General features: G+C 45.4%; 1 pseudogene; it reads right to left on the reverse strand.

The window, feature by feature from the left end:
* Positions 1 to 7,881: 7,881 nt before the first annotated feature.
* On the reverse strand, positions 7,882 to 9,033 carry LOC125526712 (cytosolic sulfotransferase 5 pseudogene; annotated as a pseudogene).
* Positions 9,034 to 9,787: the final 754 nt, after the last annotated feature.

A 9,787-nucleotide genomic window follows, 5' to 3' on the forward strand; every position in this document is an offset into this window, starting at 1 on the left:
CAGTGCCGAATTGTTCTTTGCGCTATACTTTGTCATGTTTTGCTAAGGTGTGCATGTTCGCTCTGTAAGATTTGAGTAAACATTCATTCATTCGTGCATTTCTACTACTGTAGCGTTTCTATCGCAGTGTTTTCTACTGCATCGAATGTTTCTACTGCACCGGGCATACCAGCCCTTGCCTTTTTAATGTGTGTTTTTCAAGTAGCATAGAACCACAAACCAGTATTGAATTATTATTATCTGGCCATCAACATGATGATACACACGTCATAGAGAGAAGAAACCCATAATCGAGGTTGTCATCAAGTGCCATCGTCATCACTCCTACACAGAGACAGCGACTGCCAATATTAGGTTGTCCGACTTGAAGACCGCCAGACACAAGAGAAATATGCAGAGCTCGCGCCAACCAAGGCATCCTCAAAGTGCGGCGACTATACTCGCATTAAGCGAGTTGCTAGGACGTTTCGTTGAAGGGTCTACAGTAATTGGGCCGGCCGATTAGCGCATAGTTAATAAAGGAAAAAAGAGAGGAGAAAAGGGAGCGCGCAGGTTGATTCCAACCTTGGTCTCATGGTTGATGCAAGCGCGGCTAGCCACTGAACTAATTAAGTCGAAATGAGCCGGGTTTTCCATTGTTTCTTCCCTGTTTTTCCAGGATTTTTTCGTTTTTTTTATTGTTTTTCACCGGGTTTTCTCCATTTTCATTGTTTTTTCCTTTTTTCGTTGTTTTTCTTTGGTTTTCTTTCTTTTTTATATTCTTTTTTCCTTCTGTGGTTTTTATTCATTTTTTATTTCTTTTTTCTTTGGTTTATTTTGCTTTTTTTCATTTTTTGTCTTTCTTTGTTTCTTTTAGTTTTCATTCTACATTTTTTGTATATGTCAAAAATATTTTTCTAATACATGTTTAACATTTTTCCAACACAAAATTTAACATTTTTAATACATGGTCAATATTTTATCTATATACATTTAAAAAATGCTTGATTAACATTTTTCAAATACAATATAACATTTTCTAATACATGGTTAACATTTTTCCTATGCACATTTAACATTTTGTAAATGCAATATTAACATTTTTTTCACACATGGTCACTATTTTTTCTAAACAGATTTAAAATTTTTAATATGCTTGATTCACATTTTTCATAAACTTGTTCCAAAAAAATTCATATGCTTGATAAAAAAATATACATGATTAAATTTTTCCATCATTTTTTAATACCTAATCAACATTTTTCTATACACATTTAACATTTTTCAAATGCTTGATTAACATTTTATAAATACTTCTTAAAAAACTAAATGATTGATTAACATTTTTATATACATGATCACATTTTTTTCATCGTTTTTTAATACATTATCAACATTTTTTCTGTACACTTTTGACATTTTCCAAATGCTTGCTTGATTAACAATTTTGAAATGCTTGTTCACTTTTTTTTCAAATGCTTGATTAATATTTTTTTAATACATGATCAAATTGTTTCATAAACATTTTATTTTTTTATATATATTTCGTATATGCGATAAACGTTTTCTCTATACACATTCAACATTTTTCAAATGCTTGGTCAGTATTTTTCAAATGTTTTATGTACAGTAGTTTTTGTAATATATTTATTTAGAATATTTGGAATTATAAACAGAAGTAAAAAAAGGAAAGCAAAAAATGAAAAATAACAAAAATCGAGGTTGTTGTTCCCATGTGCATGGGCCGGGCCAACTCGTGCCACCCTTCAACGAAGGTTCCACCCGTCTCACTGAATGCGAGATATAGGGGCGCCCGCCTCAAAGACCACCAATCACATGTTATCGTCGCCACCTAGGCAGCTCCGACTCTGTGACGGCTTGGCGAGACAAAGACGAAACTTGTTGAACACGCCGAAAAGAGACTACTACCGAAGCCTTGTCGCGACCCTACTTAGCCAATCATCATCATCCTTGCAAAACTTGACACCACACGCCACACCTCACTCTCGGACGGGCACGTGCCGACCACAATGTCGCGAATGTCCAACCCCTAGAGAGCGTGAATGGGATCGAAGATCTTCAAGGCGACGCCCCAAGGGGGGAGCGACGTAGGAAACGACGTCATCCCCCGACCCGACACCAAGCCTTAAGCTTTCGCCCGGAGAACTAGATCCAGGGTCAGGGTTGCAAACCTCTACAGTGGTGCCTCCAAGAAGAACAACGACGCCTAGGGACGCCGCTACCATCGGCCTTCAAAAAGGCAACCAGGCCTTCGCTCGGAGCAAAACGACAACCTCCCGGTGCAGTCTACTCGCGCCTCTGCTGGCCCACACGCCTCCCGTGCAGTCACCACGCCATGACTAAGCGGGAGCCACCCCAATGCTCAGTGTTGGCCAAAGATAGCCAGCAAGCCAAATCCACTTGAGTCTGGCCAGATCCGGTCGCTTGTCGAGCCACGCCGCACAAGCCAGCAGCCGGTGTGACACCATCAGAACGCACGACCACCAATCGAGGAGTGCGAGCTTCCACCCCGAAGCTCCAGAGCCAGATGGAGCAAGAGGCCGAAGCCACAGGCTGGCCGGTCAAGCCGTACGAGCGGGCGATAGATCAAACAAAGAACCTTGTCATCTTCATCTATATACTATATCACAAGACTATGGCATTGATAAGGATTGCTACAAGGAGAGATATCATAAATGCAAAGGTGCTTACATGAGGTGCTAAGTGCATTAAATAGCTTAGCAACTCAACTCCTCAATGCATGGGTGCTTGTTGCTAAGCTCATTTTATTTAATGATTTATCACCTAAACTTTTTCAGGCATTGGTTAGTTTCTTTCATTTAAGTGATTTGTCTAGGTTCACGTGCTTGGACATTGGTTCTTCCTGGGTTACCAAAGTGCTCTCTCTCCTCCTTAATTGATGTGTCATGTCATTTATTTCTTATGTGACATGCTTTGCACATGTCCAGCGTGAAGCACTGGGAAGGGCCTAAGGTCAGGGTGAGTAGATTTGCTTCGGCTTTTGTCACTTTGGAAAGTTTGTTTGATAAGAAAGATGCTTCAAGAAGGAGATACAGTGTAAATCAGCATAAGCATAGCTTTACAAAGTCAAATAATACCATATTGGAGAGAAAATTACACATTTCGTCCTTGAATTCTCTCGCACCTAAAAGTTTCGTACCCCCAACTCGAGAAACACTACAATATGGTTTCTATACATGAAAATATGTAACATGTATGGTCCCCTCGACGGTCGATCTCTTTGGTGTCGCCGCATGTGCAGCTCTTTTGCGAAAAAACCCCTCATTTTTTGGAAATCCACCCATGCTCCACCGTGGCCCCACGTGCCAGCGTCATCGTCTTGGGCCCACATGTTGGTCACACACGTCTAATAGTCAAATCGATGCTGCCTTATTCAATAAGACAATCGCCTCCACTCCACCACTCCTCTCTCTTTGTATCGTCGCGTCCTCATCTTTCTCTCATCCAAAACCCCTAGTCTCACGCAAATCCCTAACCTGAGCTCGCCCAAATCCCTAACCCTCGCCGATAGATCACCCATCTGTCGCCATCCAATCTCCAAGACACAATGCAGATCACTCATTTGCTGGCGGCAATCCCCGTTTAGGCCTTGTTCATTTAATCCCCCTCCCAAGAGGATTGGAGAGGATTTTGGCTTGTAGGGGATCTAATCCCCCTCAAATCCTGCCATTCCCCTTCAAAAACCACCTCAACCGAATAAGGCCTTAGGTGGCTGCCGACGATGTGTAGAAACTCGACGACTGTGCAAGATATGCTCGTGGTTCCCTCACCAGTCGATGATCCACGAGGAAGCAGTCGGCATCACTGGTTGTGTCATAGAGGAGGAGAAGCCCAGAGTGCTCACGGTGGTCGCTCTTCCGGTGGAGATCGTCTACTGGGCGATGATGAAGATGGAGAGCAACAATCCGGTGCAGAGGTATCACTAGAGGGCCTACAAGTCTCGCATGTATGGTGATGGCGCCGGACAGGGCACGACTCATGGCGCAGCTTGTGGCCTGGGTCATGGTGCGGTTCAGGGCAGCCACAGCGCTGGCGGTGGCCCACGGCACTGGCTGGCCATGGCGCGCCACTGGACGCGGCTGGTCATGGCAATGTGGTTGGTCACGAGGAGGACATACCAGTGTCAGCCAATCAGTGAAGGAGGAGGCTGCATGCAAGGAAGGTAGCCCCGCCTCGTCGCTATCCCCACTTCCCCGCCGCCTGAGGATTGCACGCTCCACCGTTGCGCAGTAGAGATACTCCCTCCATTTCTTTTTAGTCCGCATATAAGGTTTGGTCAAAGTCAAGCTTTGTAGAGTTTGACTAACTTTATATTAAAAAATATAAACATTCACAATATGAAATCAATATTATCAGATGCACCATGAAACGTATTTTCATACTATATAGTTTTAGTATTGTAGATGTTCATATTTTTTATATAAATTTGGTCAAACTTTGTGTAGTTTGACTTTGACCAAATCTTATATGCCGAGTAAAAAGAAACAGAGGGAGTATCTTATTATTCCTCATAGACATCTTATCTAGACAATTTGTAGGTAGGGTTTAGTAAACCCAATGTTAATGTAGTTAGCTACTCTTTCATAGATATCGTATCTAGAAAATTTGTACGTAGGATTTAGCAAACCCCAATGTTAATGTCCTTAGCTAATCTTAGAAAGAAGCATTGAATTTTTGTCAATTTTTATATTACCAGTATTATTAGTATTGAATGTACTAAATTTTGACTGTTAATCTTAGTAAACCCCAAAGCTAGTGCACTTAGCTAATGTTTAGTAATATTATTAGTATTGTGAATCACATACCTTTGTAGCAGTAAGAAAACATTGCATTTTTATAATATTACTGTAGCACTGAAGTTTGATAATATGTATTATGATACAGTGGCAATAGTTCAGCATCGGTAGCCCTAAGTATTATGAAAAGCTGGCAGATAGCTTCATTGTTTTACAAATGAAAATTGGACGAGGATGTTTTGGTTGCCACTGCAAGCTGATGGATTGAAGATGTGAAAGAGCATGCAAGTTAATTAACTAGGGCCTACCTTTTACACTGTTAAGACCTGATGTGTGCCACTTTTGATGTCAGCCCCTGATCTATGTAATGTTAAGACCAGATGTATGTTTAATTAGTTCAAATTGTGTTTATTTACTTGATGTGATGAATGATATATAGTTATGATGATCACTAAATTTATTGATAGTTACACATTCAGGTGCATTCAGGCCTGTCTAACTCCAAAACACACGCACAACGACACAAGTACTAATTCAAAACATGGCATTCAAACAAATAATTCAAAACATTCCACGATTCATTCAAACATTCAAATTTTTGGATTTTTATAAAGTTTTGAACGAAACTCATTAAAAACTAACTACTCCTCTTCCCTCCCGCCTAGGTTAATGACTCCGTTGTCGCCGTTGTTGGCGCAGTCGTCGGGGCCAATGCGAGGCATCTTGTAGATTCCAACCGGTTTCCCGCACGACACGTCGCGCATGAGTCTAATTGGCCACCCGCACTGCACGATGGCATGCAGAGCTGGGATCGATGATAAAAGGCCATGCATGGGGCCACAGTGGAGCGTGGGTTGATTTCCAAAAAAACAAGGGGGTTTTCCGCAAAAGAGTTGTGCCACGTGACGGCACCGGAGCAATCGACCATCGAAGGAACTGTATATTTGACTGTACATGTTACGTATTTTCATGTATATAGAAACCGTATTGTAGTGTTTCTCGAGTTGAGGTATCAAACTATTATGCGCCAGAGAGTCCAAGGACGAAATGCGTAATTTTCTCCATACTGAATCTACTCAATAAATGCATCATTGAGGGGTTTAGATGTGTGAGCTTTAGAGTTTTGTGTGAGAGCAGTAAAGACAAGAGTCCACCCAAAAAATGGTCAAGGGCCTCTTTGATCACAGAATTTGTAAACTGCAGGAATAAGAAAATCAGAGGAATAGGGTGGCATGTCATTCTGAATCCTACAAGATTAGTACGAAAGTCTGGTTGTGCGCAGGAAAAACGTAAGATTTTTTACATGGGGGTGAAGTGGATGAAATTTTTTCTATGAAAACTAGTACAAGTAAATCCTATGAATTCATATGGATTGCAATTCAGTCCTATGTATCAAATAACCCTAGGAGGAGAAAATTCCTAAAGATTAAAATTCTTCAAAAATTCATTAGAAATCCTTTAAATCTAAGAGGGCTTAAAGAAAGAATGATACATCCCTTAAGAGCATCTACAGCCCCAACGAACAAATCTTATCTCACAAACGTCTGTGTCTAGGCATATCCATTTTGAGCTCTTATTTGCACGTCCATGCAACTACACTTCTTACTTTCTTTCTTGTATGTCCGGTCACTCAAAGCATCTACAGTCGGGCGCCCCAAACACGTCTTATACGCCTGGACGGGCCGCCCTGTCACTGACCGGTCACGTTTTTGTGACCCAGATGGCCCCCTCAAATGAGTTTCAAATGTCCGGGCTGACCGGCACCCCTCATATCTAGCCCAAATATGGGACGGATATGGGGGTGCCCGGGCACGCGCGTCACGTAGGACTGACGAAGGGGTCCCACACAGACTCGCCCGAAAACCTGGCGTTGCGACGGACGCCTCTTCTGTCGTCGCGCTGTGAACACCGCATGGCGCCGCTCCGGCTCGCTGCTCGAGAGCAAATCCGCCTATTTAACCCGGCCGGAGTCCCGCAACCCTACTCCATCCACCTCCCCCTCTCTGCGCCGCCAGTCTGAGCCCATCCACTTCCTCCCTCTCCTGCTCCGGCGCTCTACCCATGCTCCGATGGTCCGCCATGGTTCGGAGTAAGATAACCTACTACGCAATGCTCACGTTGGAGCACCGTGCCGAGATCCAGCAGGAGATCCGGGCGAGACAAGCTGCGCGCGCAGCCCACATCACTGTCGGGCTGCCTCTGGACTCGCCGGAGCAGGAGGAGGAGGAGGAGCTGGCTCCGATGGAGGTGGAGGAGGCGGACGAGGCGGAGCGGCCGAAGCATCAGCTGCCAGGCTTCAACATGGACTAGGCGGAGTTCGCCGTCACCCAGTCCGACGAGATGGCGGAGCAGCAGGCCATCCTAGAGTCCATCCAGGATGAGGCCTATGTGGAGGCGAACCGGGCGTTCCTCCGACGGGAGCAGGCGGAGTCCGACGCGCTCTCCGCCGAACTCGACGTGGAGATAGAGGCGGAGGAGGCCTGAGCGGAGCAGCCGGAGGCGCTGGAAGAGCCAAAGCTATAGTTGCCGCCAATCCTGCCGGAGCCGGGCACGAAGATCATCGACATCTCCAGCGATGAGTAGCTAGGTGATCGACGTAGTACGTAGGTTATTTCATTTGCATGTCTTTGTATGGATTTAAGAACCTAGTATGAGATGTCCGGATGCAACAAGTGAAATTTGAGGCTGCCCGATCACTGGAGCCATATTTGACATATCCGGCTATCGATGCTCTTACATGTGATCAGTGGAGATGAAGAGAGAGAAGAAAAAAGAATAAAGAAAGAGAAAAGGTGGTCCCGGGTGGGCTGCATCCTACGTGACGTATTGACTGAATGCGTTCGGTCACGTCCGTAAGCCCTCGTCTCCTTCCTATATTTAGTCTCAATATAAGGATTTACGGACAACTCGGACGTATAAAGATGGTACGAAGAATCTGATTGGGACATTTTTTTTTCTCTGTCTTCTGCCCGATTATTGGTCGGGCGTGTCTGTGTAAGGATTTGAGGAGGCCCGCGGTAGATGCTCTAATTGAAGCGGCAGCGGATCGAACACAGGTGGTGAGTCTATACCCGTAAGTTTAAAATATGTTGTTCATCTTTACTTTGGCCGTTAAGAATGCAGCTGTTGAAAATATGTTGTCGATATCAAGAAATCAAGCATAGTGGAAAATGGAGAGGTGTGGAGATGTGGATTATGAAGAGGAATATTTTTGGTAGATGCTGATGAATCCACTAGTTCAGATCTTCAGATGTGTGGTTGCCCGTGGCAACACCAAGCCAGAGCCCCTGAACTTGCTCTCGGTGATTTCATCGAGCCTCCTCGCCATCTCCGGCGTCAGGTGGTTCTTCCAGTCCCCGACGACGCCGCGCCTGAAGAAAACGCTGTTGGGCACCGACGACTCGGCCATGTCGGCCTTCCCAGACCGGTTCACCTCCAGCCCAGCCAGGCTCTCCATGGCGCAGGCATCCACGATCCCCCTGTCCACCCCCGCCTCCCGCTCCTCCGCCGTGAACGGGCGCCCGACGAACCCCGCGAGGCGCCTCAGCTGGCCGAGCGTGTCCGCGGCGAGCTCCTCGTAGGTCAGGAACAGCACCTGCGCCGGCCTCTCCAAGTGCCAGCGCCAGTACCCCAGCGCGTGCTCCCAGAACGGCCCGAACAGCGACACGCCGTCGCAGAACTGCCGGAACGCCTCGCCCAGGTCCCACGGTGCGGGCGCGAGCCCGTTCCAGAAGTACCAGAGCGACACGAGGCAGTCCTTGAGGTCCCGGCACAGGTACACCACCTTGCAGCCGGATGCGGCCACGGACTCCGGCAGCGACACGGACGGGACGTGCGTCATCAGCAGCCGCGGCGCCGGGAGGGAGCTCAGGTCGGGGATCCGGCCGTTGGTGAAGACCTGGGCCTCCAGGAATGGGACGAGCTGGTGGGGGCTGTGGGCCGCGAGACGGTCGCGCCCGTCGGCGTTGCGGTGGAGGGCCACGAACAGGAGCGCCTTGAGCCAGGTAGTGCCAGACTTGGGGAACGTGGCGAGGAGGACGTCGGTGTCGCGCGCCTCGAGGTGCCGTTTGATCACCATGGCGTTCAGCACCCCCGGCGTGAACGCGTACCAGCCGTCCGGGTGGCGGACGTATGGGCGGCCGATGCCGCTAAGCCTCGGAGCCGCCGGGTACGTGGACACGACCTCTCGGAGTTGGTCGTAAATTTCTTGGTTGGATGCTGCCTCGTCGTCGGCTTTGGGTAAAGACGACGACGAGGATGGGAGAGAGGACGCCATGAAATTTCTTAGTTCTCTAGTGAAGGCCTATTCGTGTTATATAGCGACCCAGACTGAATTGGTTCAGACCATCCACCTCAATTATGCTTTGAGATTCCTAATTCAATACTAACATTTGCCGCCCAGACTTTTTGTAATTTTCTGTGCTAGAATTTATTTAAGTTATTATACACATAAGTTTTCGTACTCCTACATAAATGATAAATCTGAAGAAATTCACACAAAAGAAATGGTACCAAAATTAGTCACGTTTCAAACAAAAAGTTGGCCACAATTCAAACCATGTCCATTATGCTCTGGAAATGGTCGTTAAATTTGGATTTGATAATGCACATGGAGTATTTCTTGTAACCTTTTGGTATTTTGTTTTCCTGTTTCTTAACCTTCTCATGGTTCTACTAGTACTCTGACACCTCCGTTTCATAATATGGTGCGTACAGATTTCTTAAATAAGTTAAACTTTGCAAATTTTTACCAAGTTTGTAGAGAAAACTATTTATATATACAGTATCAAATATATAAAGTACGAAACTACATCTTATAATGTATCTAATGATATACGTTTGGCATTCTAGATGTAAAATATTTTTCTTCACAAACTTAGTCAAAGTTTATAACGCTTGATTTTAAAAAAATCTGTATATGCACTATAATATGGAACAGAGGAAGTAGCAATATGATGTGTATCGTACAACATTGATTTTATACTGCTATTAGGTACAACTCACTGTTTTTTTTTAACTCACTGTTAAAA

Source organism: Triticum urartu, chromosome 5A (assembly GCF_056163025.1).
Source record: "Triticum urartu cultivar PI428250 chromosome 5A, HENAU_Tu73, whole genome shotgun sequence".
Lineage (NCBI taxonomy): Eukaryota > Viridiplantae > Streptophyta > Magnoliopsida > Poales > Poaceae > Triticum > Triticum urartu.